The sequence below is a fragment of the Microchirus variegatus genome, assembly GCF_963457635.1.
Source record: "Microchirus variegatus genome assembly, chromosome: 9".
Taxonomy (NCBI): Eukaryota; Metazoa; Chordata; class Actinopteri; order Pleuronectiformes; family Soleidae; genus Microchirus; species Microchirus variegatus.
In genome coordinates, this window is record NC_139810.1 from 8,557,164 (window position 1) to 8,571,171 (window position 14,008).

General features: G+C 41.3%; 1 protein-coding gene across 2 annotated transcripts in view; it reads right to left on the reverse strand.

Annotated features, from left to right (window-relative positions):
- znf512b (zinc finger protein 512B) overlaps positions 1-12,945 on the reverse strand; it is a 75,506-nt gene extending 62,561 nt beyond the window's left edge. For both annotated transcript variants that reach the window (XM_083894770.1, XM_083894769.1), the window contains exon 1: positions 12,114-12,945. The gene's annotated coding sequence lies outside the window, so the exon portion shown is untranslated. The remainder of the gene's footprint in view (positions 1-12,113) is intronic.
- Positions 12,946-14,008: the final 1,063 nt, after the last annotated feature.

Sequence of the window (14,008 nt, forward strand, 5' to 3'; positions counted from 1 at the left end):
TGCCCTATGCCACTATCGCATTCGCCGAGTTTCTATGCACATTAACCACCTCAAAAATTAGTGCTAATAACAAAAAACCCTGAAATACGCATGATTGCGGTCAACAAAAGATTTTACTCCACCGTGCTCACCCTATGTCATGATTGACAACCAGTAACCAGTGAACTGGGGACAGCAATCCTTTATCACCACATACTCCCGGCAGGCTTTTAGCCAGCAGGGCGACGGGCGTCCTGGGGGCGCCCTGTACTGAAAATAATAAGAAATTAGACGCCCTACTTTTAGGCAGGACGCCCTAATAACGCCCTTTTTTTCCACCGGTAACCACCGAAACGATGTTGTGATGACGCGCGGGTATAGACAGGCGCGTGCTGGCTGTAGTTTTTGCTGCCAGCACGCGCTCGTTAGGTGTCCACCAGAGTGAAGTACAGTGATCTTGACTGGATGAGATGTCGTCTCCATTTGTGACCCGCCACGGACCAAGCGGGAACAAGTCGGCCGAGCGCAAAACGAGAAAAACAGGAAAACGTTTTTTTTTTCAAAATGAGGGATTTCCGTTTTTTTCAAAATTACACAAGTTGAAGTTTTGAAGAAGCCACTACCTGCTTCAAATCACAGTATTGTGGGTCTTAAAACCATAAGCTTTGTGTTTGAATTAAGGTTGTTTTATCGCTGTGAATCGCTCCGAGTTTGGGTGTGGCGATCTCACATTCCAGAGCCTTTGTTGCTTTTTCAGCCAATCAGCTGACGATCACGGAGAATACACATGGCTAATTAATATGCAGCTCTCACTCAGAGAGAGCGAGGGAGAGAGAGAGAGAGAGAGAGAGAGAGAGACAGAGGGGGAGAGAGAGTGTGTCGAATGTACAGCGTATGTGTGCAGTGTGTGTGTGTGTGTGCAGTGCGAAATTAAAGCGTGATTATCATCAAAGCAGTCATCATCAAAGCTTTGTTTGACAAAGGAAGGCAAAGAGAACAGGACAATAAGTCAGTGGCTGAACAGCTTCTTCACGGACAGGGACAGAGAAAGCACAGAGAAGGCTGTTTGTGGACTGTTCGCATTTTAAGCTAGCGATCTTTATGCTAACGTGTTAGCAGACTTCATCGTCACAAAAACAACAAACAGATGGATTTTTCCGCGGCTGGAAGAGAAGCAGGACACACACAGTAGTTGTCTGAGATGATGACATGACGCCAGCACCGCTCTATCTCTTATCGAATTGGACTTTTGGAGGCGAACAGACGTAAAACTGACGAAAAGGAAGCACCCCCGGACCTCTTATCTGATCGGAGGCACTGAAGTCTGCCGGAATACCTTTCAGTTTCTTATGGGGTGAGTTTTCATTAACGTTGTTAATCTATGTTATGTTAGTGTTCATTCAAAGTCACATACAGACGCACATAGGGACGCTGTCTTTTAATAATCCACTGTGCGTTTCATAACGCCGTTTGGCTACATTGTTATTAGCTGTGCTTGCTTAGCTCGCTAGCTCGGTACTGTATTATTACAATGAGAATGATGCGCACATCGAAACTTTTGTTCGGTCAGATGAGCGTATTATAAGCCGTAAGAGGAGCATGTCACGGCCCTCTTTGAGATTTTGTACACCCGCAGGTTCAGTTTGATAATTCAAATGCTTTGAGACGAAACTCCCGTGTTCGAAACCTAACATTGCATTGAATGATGTGTGAATGCCACACCTTTGCATGCATGAATCACACATGATTAACACAATGTGTGATGAACGTGTTAATTACACGTGCAATTCATGCACATAAAGGTGTGGCATTCACACATAATTCAAGCAATACTACTGATCAATCTATACTGATTCAGTGATAAAGTGCCTGTTAACATGAACCATGATCTGAAACAAGTATTTTGTTATTTTTTTTCAGAATCCTGGGCATAAGGATTGGCATGTGAAGTTGCTGCCAACCCATGTGTCCAAGGCCTCAGTGTGTTGTCTATACATGAGGTCGGCTAAGGCTCTTGGTATGTGTATAAATGGATTTCTATACAATATGTAATCTGTAAAATGTGATTTTTTTGGGGGGAAAAGTAAAATAATTATTTTTATTGTGGTTCTTGCTGTCAACTCTGTCACTCTCAGGTAGTGGAACACAGCTCTCCTGAAAGTCGCCTCAATATTCCGCAGCTTGTTGGAACGGCAGATGGCAGAGTGATAGTAAAGACCATTGACTGGCAGACACATCTGAGTCCCTACTTTCGAAAGCTCCCACAGATCAAGAGTTATCAGCACAGGTATTTATATTCAAAATTCTGCATTTTATGAATAAAAAAATCACGAATGGACATGATGGTGTTCCATGTGAACAGTGAGCCATGTTTTAAATATCCTGTTGTGTGCTTCTATTCTGTCACAGCTTTGATGCTAACAGACCAGGTGTGGTGCTTGCTCAAACTCACAGTGATGCAGAGCCTATCGAGTTTCAGCTACTGCGCAACCCAGGAGTTCTGCCCCCTGTTGACAGTCTTCCCGTCCTGGCCCCACCTGGACTGACCATGGACAGGCAGACGTATCTTTTTGAAAAAATCAGGCCTTTCTGTTCTGATGAGGCAAACTACTTCACATGCCCAGCACCAAAGGTTACAGCACAGAAGAGTAAGCAGAAGAGGGTGTGCTTGTGATGTCACCATTTAGCCGCATATCAACTGTGATGGACAGAGTGGGTACAGCCACATTGTGGGGGAGGAACTGGTATTGAAGATGATAATATAGTCCATGGTCTGGAAAATATTGAACTCTCCTTCACACACTTAGATATATTTTATTTGATATTTCAAGTATGTATCTATCTTTCACCTTTCTTGTTTCTCATTTTTATTCAAGTGCTTTTTGTAACAGAATAATTTCCCTCTGGGGATCAATAAAGTAAATTCTGATTCTTATCAGTCCACTGAAGTACTTAAGGCAAATAACACTACATTGACATGAACTACAGTCATTCCTTTTTTTTTTCAAACTGCTATACTGTCCTGTGGGCTAACAGACATCAGATGTCACTGACAGCTAGACTGGGTGGGGTGTTGTGACCATGTTAATGTGATGCAAATGAGCAGCTATTGGCCTGACTCCTCAAGAAGGTCGAAATCTTTCAGGCTGAATTTCTCCCTAAAGCAGTTTGAGGAGTGCCTACATTCAAATGGCCACATCTTCTTCAAAAATGATCAGATGGACATGTGTTTGACATTGTTGGAAAGCTTAGAAATCACACTTTCAGAATCTGTAAATAACCCCAAATGTCCCAAAGTAGACTTGTGAACCCTTTTGCCATGGCTGGACACATTTGTGGAGCGCTTGTGTTATGTCCCCCACCCCCGTCGTAAACTTAAGCGCAACCTCGCTTGCACTGCACGCACACACACGCGCGCTTGGACGCGCACAGCCACTCGAGAGAACGAACCGGTGACGCGCACACCATCATCTGAGAACGCATGGAGCCTGGACAGCAGGATCACCTTTTCGTGCACAGCTTACTCAACCTCCTTGGTCGTAATTTTTACGCGTTTGTGACACTTCGACTTTTTTTACTCGTATTTTTTTTGTCGAGGTGCGCACGTGTCGATTGTCGATCGTTTTGTCGACAAAAAAGTCCCATCCCTACTGGAAAGTAGGGCTGTAAAGTCAAAGTCGACTGGTCGACTAATTGGTCGACACGCTCTGGCTCGACCAAAATTGTGATTGGTCGACTAAATTTCATTAGGAGGAAAGTACCACATGCTAATAGGGGTGTTTTACAGCGCCCGTGCTTCACAGGTAACAGCCTGTCTTCAGAGAACACCCCCCTTGTTTTCCACTATTTTGGTTTAGTCCAGCCCAGTGAGTTGTTGCTCCGAGGCTTATGAGGACAGTCAGACAGATTAGCGTTGCCATTAATTAGACGTGAATTTTGAGCTTTTCATGTTAGGCTACAGTCAGTCCTCCTGTCGCATCCATGTCAAAGACATCAGGAGTGTGGCAGCTTTTTTCATGTGGCAGCAAGTAGAACAAAGTGAAATGCAAACTTTGCAAGCAACAGTTTGCTTTTCACAGCGCTACTACAAACATGACAAAAACGCTAAGCTAAGGTTGCTCCGTCCGTTTTAAGTATGAACATATCAACATTATTAGCATATTTCAATGTTTTAGTCTAATAATCGTTGATTGGTTTTATAACTGCAGACGCACCCGCTCGCAACAGCTGCAGCGTCCCGCGGTCTATTTGTGTCTCAGCCGCGAAGCTGCGCTGTTCAGTCTCGCTCTGTATTCCTCAACACTTATTGTGCTGATACTGCTAGTTATTGTCGGATATCACGGGCTATGATATTGCGCAGATGAACGTAATGCAAAACGCTGTCAGAGCCGTCAGACTCTGTTGAACTCCAGCCGCGACTGCGGGTCTTTTCAAAATAAAAGAGCCGTACCCACTACCCCCCGTCGATTAGTCAATTTTGGCCGAAATTTCAGGGCTTTAGTCAACCAAGAGTTTCTTTGGTTGATTACCGCCCAGCTACACCACCTGGGTTTGTTTACTCCAGTCAGCCCCGTCTCACCGGAAGAGGAGGAGGCCTCACGATAATTTATCGCGAGACCTGGAAGATCTCGTCTGTCAAACTAATCTGGCTCATCTATCAGCCTCATTGCGACTCCTGCCCGTCTGACCACCATCGGGGCCATGGAACTCCCTCCCCCCGGCATCAGGAACATTGTCTCGTTCGCCATCTTCAAATCCCATCTGAAAACCCACATTTTTTAACAGGCCCACTCCCTCTAACTCTCCAACTCTCTACCCGTTGCTCTTACCTTTTGTTATTTATTTTTATTTTTTTTATTTTTTTGTTGTTGTACGGCGACCTTGAGTGTCTTGAAAGGCGTCTTAAATATAATGCATTATTATTATTATTACTGGAAAGTCTCTTCACGCAAAAGCGAAACTAGGCTGCAGCGCAGCGCTGATTATGAACTCCCTGCGACACTCTCTTCTCTCTCTTTGAGCAGTTAACTAAAGAGATCAGCTCATCTGATGCATCTGTTATTCCCTTAATTACATCGCTAAAGCGTCTTCTAAAGAAAGAATGAGAATGGAGTAAAAACAATGAAAAGTGTATTTTCCCTGTATTTCACCACGACTGCACTCGATCCTTGTCATAAAGATCATTATGTACGTCACATATATGAATATGGGGATGAAATTGCGCACAGAGAAATTATATATTCCATCCATACGAAGAGTCCGCTTACAGTGGCGCACAATGCAGGAGAGAGAAGAGCAGAGTCAGCAGGGGCGGTGTGCAGAAAAAAAAGGCCCGCACCAGATGAGGGGCACCCTCTATAATTACAATGCCTTGACCTTAGTGAAGTCAGTACACACAGTCCCAGCCATAACAACAAAATTATATTAAAAAAATAATAAAAGAAAATAAATGTTACAAAATTGGCACAATAATTAATTTCGGTTTTTCAGTTTTTTTCCATTTTGAGTTACTTGCCCTTACTTCATGAGTCACCATAATGGTCCTTCAAAAAGCCTCAAAATTCCCCATTTTTACCACAAATTTTCAAAAGGGTTAGGGTTAGTTTTACATACCCTGGCGATTTGACCTGATAACATGTATACAACTTGACACAAACGGGTTTAAATGGCTATTAAAAAGGTAACCATCTTCAGGAAAAGGACACAGGAAGAAAATATAAAGGAATTGAGAATGCCAATCCCCACTGTTCAAACTAATTAAAGGTCCCATATATATATATATATCCCATATCATAAGGATGAAGCACAATAGCAGTTCAATAACCCTGCCAAAACAGCCTATTTCAGAACGCTCAATTTTGTGCCTGGTCATTTGAATGGGACCCAGGTAAACACACATCCACTACTTCCAGGGGAGTGTCGATCTAACTTACTATCCACAGCCATACTGTCACCACTCATCAGCTATTGTCATGCACCGTCGTCACAACCCCCGCTCCATATACCCCATAGTAATGTCCGTTTACCCGTTGTTACTGAGTTTCACCGTAATGCATAGAGTGACCACGATTTTGGCTTCTCGCGATCATAAAAACATTAAAATCGAAGAAAAACGATTAATGCTCAGCGCGGCACGGCGTGTATGTAAATTCCCATGCTAGAAAAAGACCCTGAACGCACCAGTGTTAATGCGGCTCCAACTGACGTGTGTGGATCAACAACACGAGGAGAGAACGTGGAAACACGACAGAAAGGAAGCCTTTGGTTGAGAAGAAATGCAGGACAACATCTACATCTTTCTGCAGTGCTTTCAAACGCGTGCTCCTCATATCACAGATCCACACACGCCACTCGCTAACCGCAGGCACGCAACTGGTGCCTTCAAGGTGTCCCTCCAGCATAGGAATTTACACACACGATCAACAACAAAGGGCTTGTGAAGCTTGTGAACATTTTTTTCATAAATAAATTATATCCACTGGACACAAAAATCCTCTGAGGCTGGAAGTTTGTGTAAAACACTGTGCTTCGCTGTGCAGCCACTCTTCCTCCCTCGTCTGCACTCTTGTATTTCACAGGGACAAGGGGGAGCTACGGTGGAGCTGTGGTGGAGCTGTGAAGTACTCTGCCTGGCGGGGTGCCAACATTCACGGTGAAATGTCTGCACTGTCGTCACTTGGTCCGGAGGTGTAAACATTGCGTGTTTTATCGCCTATACTTACACTAAGTGGAACCACTAAAACATGACTGAGTCTTGTTTTTTCACATTTTGGGGACTGGTATGGCCCCCTGAGTCCCAAATATAAGTACTAAAAGATTAAAAAGTTGATTTTGCACAATAGGGGACCTTTAAAAAGTGGAAAATGAGGGGTTCTGTTGAAACCAAACCACGGTCAGGTAGACTAGAACTAAAATTTCAGCCACAACTGCCAGGAAAATTGTTTGGGATGTAAAAAAAAACCCAACAAATAACTTTAGGTGAAATACAGGACTCTCTAAAATATGTGGTGTGGCCGTTGGCTGCATGGTTGCCAGAAGAAAGCCATTACTACGCAAATGCCACAAAGTATCCCGCTTACAATACACCAAACAGCACAGAGACAAGCCTCAAAACTTCTGGCACAAAGTCATTTGGAGCGACGAGACCAAAAATTTTTGGCAACAACTGTCCAGATTTTTACCGGCTGCTTCTTACAATTCGATAAACTACCCTCTGGGAAGGGCGATCAGAACAAGTACGGCAGACAACTTGAGTGTCTTTAAGAGGTTTTATTCTACACACAACTTAATACACTACTTAAGGTTGTAAACCAACAAAGCATGCGGGTTCTGATGATCAGTCACAGATGAAGACAGGAAAATAAGGATTAGCTATATACAAGAGGTGCTTTGGTCAACAAAGCTTTGACAATTACGCTTTGATTTTGCACTGCACATGCCCACTAACTTTATAACAACCATAAACATTTGGAGAGGAGTCAACAATGCTTATGATGGAAGGTATTCCTCCTGTGAAACACGGTGGTGGATCGCTGATGTTTTGGGGATGTGTGAGCTACAAAGGCACAGGAAATTTGGTCAGATTTGATAGCAAGATGAATGCAGTAAGTTATCAAAAAATACTAGAGGAAAATTTGCACTCATCAGCCCGGAAGCTGTGCATGGGACGTACTTGGGCATTCCAACATGACAATGATCCAAAACACAAAACATTGACTACAGCAAAAGTGAAGGTTCTGGAGTGGCCATCTCAGTCTCCTGACTTCAATATCATTGAGCCACTCTGGGAAGACCTCAAATGTGCAGTTCATGCAAGACAGCCCAATAATTTACAGGAACTTGAGGCTTTTTGCCAGGAAGAATGGGCAGCTTTACCAAGATAAAGAGCCTCATCCACAACTACCACAAAAGACTTCAAGCAGTCATTGATGTTAAAGGGGAAAATACACGCCATTAAGAACTGGGGTATGTAAACTTTTGATCAGGGTCATTTGGGTAGTTTGTGTTGTGACTTTGATGTAAAAAGAGTTAACACAATAGTTGGACAATAAATGGCTTCAGCCAACTACTAACCATGAGTGAAAGAAAAGTTATTGTGTTATCATCCATATTCTCTGAAAAATGGATAAGAAATCATAAATTCTGCCAAGGTATGTAAACGTATTACAACTGTTTGTCCTCATGCTCTCTGCTGATGAATCAAGCTGGAAATAAGTATTTTATTTTATGTGTGTTTCTAACAAAGGCAAACATACACCATCAGTATGAGGACATTTTTGGCTGATCCTCACAACTTGAAAGGGCTCTCAGAGGGGTTAAGATGTGGATTTGGGCAAAGAAATTAGATCAGGTTTACATTTGAGTAAAAAAGTAAGATTTGGGTTCCATGTACCGTTACAGTATAGGCAACAGTAACTAAACCTTTGAGATTTAGGTTTTGTGTGAGAGACAAAATTAAAGACATGGTTCTGATTCTGAAATAAAACTCAGCAACATAATATGAGCTGAGTCATGTTGTGGGCTGTTTATTTCTTATTTATGGGAGAAGGACATTTGTTACACAGTTGGAGAATTATGTCTTTGAAATAGCTTGACCTATGTTCTAAAAGGTGTAAAATGACAGACTGGCATCGGTAGATACTCAAGTTTGTGATATCTGTATCAGACACACAATTTATGTTTTTTATTTATGTTTTCTACTTTTAAGGAAGTTTAAGTACAATTTATACTACGATCACGCATTAAGTGAGGATCAGAATTAAGACATGGCAACGGTTATTTGATTAGTCAATGACTAAATTAATCGTCAACTATTTTGATTATCGGTTTTAGAAGTTTTTTTTTACAGTTAATCCACGCGTTCTGATTTTTCTGCTTCTCAAATGTGAATAAGTGAATTTCTGGTTTCTGGCTCCATTTGACAAAAAAAAATTAAAACTGAAAAGACATTTGAGAATATCATCATCTAATCATCTAGGACCAGTTGTTAAAAAAATGTAATCCGGATCAAAATGATCCAGATTTGGAAATCCCATTTTTTTTCTATCCAGGATCAGGTAATCCGTCCTATTTTTAAGTCAGTTTTTCAAAGCAACATTGGATTGGATCACCCTGATCCAGATTCACAGTTTTCAGGATTACCAAATCCAGATTGCCAGCTATGTAAAGAACAGATAGAAGAGCCAACATTGGGTCACTTTAAAAGGACAATATGTAGTATTTATGGGTTTATATTACCCAAAATCCACTTTTGTATACATATTATTTGCTCCTGCATTGTCTAGTTGCTGTATAATATTCTTTGTTTCATTTTCGTAGTGTTTCAAAAAGTCATTTTAAAATAACATTGTCGCGGGCCGCGGTCGCATAGCCACTGTTAGCAGCGAGAAGCCATGTTTCTACAGGAGCCTGTAAGGACAAACGAGAGAGAACAAATCAAGCGTCTCTTTACTTGTAGCGGAAGTCCCGCCTCCAATCTCTCCGCTTCGTCTGCTACGGCCGCGGTAGCTCGCCCTCTCCCTCGCCTCACGAACCTCATCTGCTGACACGGAGAAAGACGACGAGGACGACATATGACCAGCTGCGGATACCGTAGCGCTCAGGGAGGGGAGGGGGTGTGCAGAGCAGCAGATCTTTGTTGTAAATTTCAGCCTCTCCTCTAGATGGCACTATAAACTACTTACTTCCCCTTTAAGTGTTTATTTTGAGACGAAACACAAAACATAAACATCCGCTTCCATTTAAAATGTATCTTATGACCCTTTTATGATGCACCTGAGCCTGTTGAAAAACCAGACCAACCTCTGCCGTTCTGTCAGAATTTGAGACTGACTAGACGTGTCGTAAGGGATGCAATTGTTCAAAATTATTTTGGACAGGTTCATATCTGATGATTGTTTCTTTAACATTAATATACAGTGATGAATGACAGTGACAGAGATGAAAAAATTAATATATTATGTTTATTTGTTATTGAAATCTGTTTGGGAGTTTATTTCATGGGGACAAGATCATTTGTATTTTTACTTTACTATACTGAAAGGCTTAATTGGTAGCCTGTCTACTTTATCACTGTAATGGTTAAACAAGGCAAGTGCAAAACATATATAAAAGTATACACTAAATGATACAAATGTGACCAATTTAAAGATTTTACTACATTTTCTTCCTGAAATCCTACCCCTTGTTGGCATCAGAGTAATCCTATTTTTTTGGATCAAAGTTAACCAAATCCTCTTGAAAAGTTTTGAACAACACAAACTGAAGGTTTGATCCATTTCCAAACTAGGATTGGATTACATGATCTGATCCAATTTCAGAATCCTTCTTTCCTTTTCAACAACCCATTTTCCAGATTTGATCTAATCCAATAACCAAAATCCGATCAGATTACCTTGAACAACTGGCCCCCAATGATTGAGGAACGTGAATATTTTCTAATCTCTGAATGCCAACGTTTTATAATCTCAGAATGTGATTATTTTCCAATCTCTGAATGACAACGTTTTATAATCTCGGAATGTGAATATTTTCTAATCTCTGAATGCCAACGTTTTCTTATCTCGGAATGTGATTTCCAGGTTAGATAAACACTGATCTGAATTTGTCAACATTTTCCTACATTTATGGACAAAGGAATACTCAATTAATCGAGGAAAATAATCATTAGTTGCAGAATGATAACTCTAGATTGGGGTTATCATTCTGGTCCCGGTTTTTCAAAAAATTTAATCTGGATAAAATTGATCCAGATTTGGTAATCGTTTTTTTGCTATCCATGATCACGTAATCCAACTTACTTTTGAGCTGGTTTTTCAAAGCAACATCGGATTGGATCAATCTGATCCTGATAGAAACTTTTCGGGATCACCAAATCTGGATAAGCTCAAATAGGATAGGAAATTAAAAATGTAGAACTATAGATATGTAAAGGAGCAACAAGAAGAATATAGGATAACAATGCAATTGAGCGTTGAGAGCGGAACCACAGAAAGCATGCAACATAAACCTTGCCTGTATTGTCCTGCTCAAAATCGCTACCAAGTGCAAACAGGACGTGTAACAAGGGACGCAATAGTTAAGACACTATTTCAGATTTGGATTTGTTTTGGACTTCAAAAACCAGAGATGCCATTTGACATTGCTTTGTTATTCTGTTTTATCATCGCATGCATCGCTAAAAAATATTCTGAAAAAAAAAAAACATAAATATTTTTGAGTGTGATGAATACACATGAATTAGTGACATAATTAAATATATTATTTGTGGTCAATATTGACATCTGTTTGGGGGATTATTTTATGAGGCCAAACTCTAAACGCTGTAGCCTGATGGCCAAATCAAATTGAAACCTTATGAATAAATAGGATATATTGTAGGCTATACTGCATGATCCAAATACAGTATTATTTGATACTATTTTAAAGTTTCATTACATTTTGGGCTGAATCCACCATTCTGGTGGGATCAGTTTAATCCAGATTGTTTAGGTCAAAGTGATCCCAATCCTACTACAAAGTTCTGAAAACCCCAAACTAAAGGTTTGTTCCGGATCAAAATCAAGATTGGATTACGTGATCTAATCCGATTGCGTAATCCGTTTTTTCTTTTGAAAAACCCATTTTCAAGATTTGATCCAATCCAGTATCCAAAATCCGAGCGGTTTACTTTTGAAAAAACTGGGCCCAGGTTATCGATTGGATTAGAGTAGTGGTGTAATGGGCAAGACCATAAATTAGAGGATAAAATGCTTCTTAATGCTCTGGCAGGATGAGGTTACAGTTACCATGTGTTAGAATGTCAGGATAGAGATTAAAACTCTTGGGTTTAGTAGAGACAGCACTAAAAAGTTGAGATAATGCGATAATTAACACAACAGGCAATACATTACTGCATGGCTATGTTAATGTTTTGCGCAAATGAAAAATAAAACATTTTCTGACATCCATTTAAAGTGAATAGCCATTTATAGTGCATACGTTTCCATCTACTGCTGTTATAAATGATAGTTAGAAACACACATGCGAGTGTGTGTGTGTGTGAGTGTGTGTGTTTGTGTGCTATAAAGGTGACTGAGTTTCTTTTTAAGACAAACACGGCTCGACTTTTCTTCCTCCCGCTCGGCCACACCTACCTGAATTGTCGGACACCGTCACCCAGCAGCAGGACCGGGCAGCCCCCGGTGGGTCACTCACGTGAGGAGAGAGGGAGGTGGGAGGACACAGAGAGAGGGGGGTCAGGAGACACGCACCTGAGTGGGCGTCAGTTAGTTTGTCAGTTGTTTGTTTATTTTCCTCTTCTTCCTCCTCCTCCTGTGTTACATGGCACTCACTCACACCTGCTGTTCGTCAATAAGCGGCCAGACTCTGGTGGACAGTTGTGGACAGCGGTCAAGAGTCCCGTGTCCGTTTCCACCGCCAACCCTGCAGGCGACGAGGGAGAAGGCGAAACACGGGGGGACGGGACGGGGAATAAATCACCAATTCCACGCTACTTTCACCTTATTATTCCCAGTTTCCAGCCGCCACCCCCCCTCCTCCTCCTCCGTCGCCTCCTCCTCCTCCTTCCCTCCTTTCCTGCATTAACATTAAAACCACGAGGCACTTTCTTCAACCTCCGTCCTTTCCCCGACGAACACTCCAGAGAAACAAAATGTCAAAAATATCCAGCAAACACAGCCGAGTCCGTGGCTCGGGAAGGAAAAGACATGAAAACACGGGATGGTTTATATAGGCAGTGAAGCAAAATGGCGACTTTATTACGAAGGAGGAGTGGAAAAAAATCCTTGCGCTGGCTGGATCTAAAGGGAGGCACAGAAATATGTTGAGTGCAGTAATATCGACGGCAGCGACTCAGTGGGTTAGAATAAAAGAAAGCGAGGCGAAGGAGGAAAAAGAAGCGGAAAGGACGCGGCTCGCTCGGCTGTCTCGGACTCTCCTCGGCTCCTTACCTCGGCTTATTTCGGCTTTTTATACGGACAGTATCTCGGCGGCCGTGTACAGTATCACAGTAGTGTGTGTTGGGTCATGCGCGTATCCACTCCACCTTTGACAGTTGCAACTAACAGTCTGGTTCAGAGGCAACTTACAAACTCTCGCGTTATTATTGTTATCATCGCGGATCTCTAGCAGATTAATTTTAGGGGGGTAAATTATTATCGACGTCCTTTAGTAGCAGTAGAACCACACAGCTTCATGGCGATGGTCCAGTCTGTGGTTCTGTCCATCATCTGTCCCACTGCAATGAGATGCTTCTATTTTTATTTAAAAACGTAATAACCTCTTGAATTTAGAGTTGCAACTAACGATTATATTCACAATCGATTAATCTGACGATGAATTTCTCGATTAATAGAGTGATGTTTGGTCCATAAATGTTGATCAGTGCTATCTAACCTAGAAATAACCTAGACTGTTCTCAAATGCCTTGTGTTGTCCACAAACCAAAATTATTACATTTTTAATGATTTGTTTGTTTTCTGGAGCAAAGAAACAACGTTAACGGTGTAAATTACTACTATATTTTATTGCCAGTTACTTTGATGATCCATGCATTCATAATAAATGTATTATTTTGAAATTTAGCCCCTGACCAGACTAAAGATGCTCAGTGGTCAAATGCCCAGTCATTTAAGTTTTAGATCCTTTGAAATAAGAATTAAGTTTGTCAACAAAAACACTGAAAATCTTTTGTTTTAACCCTTGTCTGTTAAATAATACTTCAAGTGATTAAAAAAGTATTCAGATTTAAATTGTATTGCATTTTAGAAAAAAAGGTGTCCCAGCTTTTCTGAAAATGCGGTTTCTAATAAAAATTCTATCTATCTATCTATCTATCTATCTATCTATCTATCTATCTATCTATCTATCTATCTATCTATCTATCTATCTATCTATCTATCCCTCCATCCATCCCATAGGTAACTACAGTGAAAATACTGCTGGATTCCTCAGTGGTGGAGCTGAACACTGGTTACAGGCTGTGAACATAGTACATGGTTATTTCCCTGTTTAACCCAGCTAATTATAC